The 1680-nt window shown below is 43.5% G+C and overlaps 1 pseudogene; it reads left to right on the top strand.

Annotated features, from left to right (window-relative positions):
• The first annotated feature begins 502 nt into the window (after window positions 1–502).
• LOC148698021 (uncharacterized) lies at window positions 503–1405 on the top strand (annotated as a pseudogene).
• Window positions 1406–1680: the final 275 nt, after the last annotated feature.

Below are 1680 nucleotides of genomic sequence, written 5' to 3' on the forward strand. Positions count from 1 at the left end.
ACATATCCAGGACATGATTGCCAATACTGTCAGAACACAGGTGTGAGACACTTCACAGAATGCACTGCTGTACTCAAAGTCATACACCAAGAGGGTTGATAGCTTGCAGATGCCAATGAGTTATTAACCGCCAAAATTCATATAGTTCAATGGAAAGGGAAACCCAAAACAACTTGTCGTCTATTTCATTGAAACTTGCAACAATGTTGGGACAGAAGGAGACTACCTCGTTAAGCAGTTCATGTGCTCGCTAAAAGGTAACGCCTTTGACTGGTACACCGACCTCGAGCCCGAGTCTATCTACAGTTGGGATCAGCAAGAAAGGGAATTCATCAACCGTTTCTACAGCACTCGTCGCACTGTGAGCATGCTGGAGCTGACCAGTACGAAACAGTGGAAGGATGAACCTGTCGTCGACTACATCAATAGATGGTGTTCATTAAGTCTGGATTGCAAAGATCGGCTTTCTGAAACCTCTGCCATTAAGATGTGCGTTCAAGGCATGCAATGGAGACTACGCTACATCCTTCAAGGCATCAAACCATGAACTTTTGAAGAGTTAGCCACCCACGCCCATGATATGGAGTTAAGCATCACCCATCATAGGAAGAAAAAACCGATCGCCAGTTACAAGAACGACAAAGTTTTAGGGCCAAAAGTGGATAAGGCTGTGTGGAAACCCACCAAGGAAGCAATGACAGTCAACACAACTCCAGTCAAAATCTCTACACAAGGCGATTTAAACTGAAGCTTTTCGTGATAAAAAAATGCGTAGAAGTACTTTGAAAAAACTTGAGGAGAAGACTTATCCATTCCCCGATTCTAATATGGTTGCCATGTTGAAAGACTTGCTTGACAAATAAGTGATCGACCTACCTGAGTGCAGACAGCCAGAAGAGATGAATCGTACTGACAGTCCAAGGTACTGTAAATTCCACCGCTTCATCAGTCATTGGACAGAAAAGTGCTTCGTGCTGAAAGATCTCATCATGAAGCTGGCTCAGAAAGGAATCATCAAGCTAGATCTTGACGATATGGTGAAGTCAAACTATACCATTGTCACTTCTGGCTCTTTCGACTCAAAATCTTCACCTCAACCATTAGGGGTATGCTCTAAAACCATATCAGTCAAGTGAAGTGAAGTTGAAGGATGGATTTATGTCACTCCAAAGAAAATGCACAAGAAGTATACGTCTCCTCCATAAGTTCACCAATTAGAAAGGGGGCAAAACAACTTTCTTCAACCTCCAAGGCTATATGAAAGTGTTGAGGATGATGAAATTGTGACACGAAGATCGTCCGTTGCCATCACAATGCGCAATTTTTCCCCAAAGACTTCTTCAATCACTCAGTCAAGACTCTTTGCTATGAAGATTGCAAAGAATGCCTCTTCAAGATCGTTTGACAAATTCACAAAACTCCTCGTTCACACGAGCCCATAAGGCGACAACAAACGTTCCTTGCCTACATGAGCTGAAACTGTAAACGGCACCAAAATGCTCATTGTCTGCACGAGCTGAAACTACAAATAGCACCAAAACGTTCATTGCCTGCAAGAGCTGAAACTGCAAACGGCACCAAATGCTCATTGCCTGCACAAGCTGAAACTGCAAACGGAACCAAATGCTCTTTGCCTGCACGAGTTAAAACTGCAAATTGCACCAAGACGTTCCTGGCCCG

Source organism: Pyrus communis, chromosome 3 (assembly GCF_041283825.1).
Source record: "Pyrus communis isolate YQ-2024b chromosome 3, ASM4128382v1, whole genome shotgun sequence".
NCBI classification, from domain to species: domain Eukaryota; kingdom Viridiplantae; phylum Streptophyta; class Magnoliopsida; order Rosales; family Rosaceae; genus Pyrus; species Pyrus communis.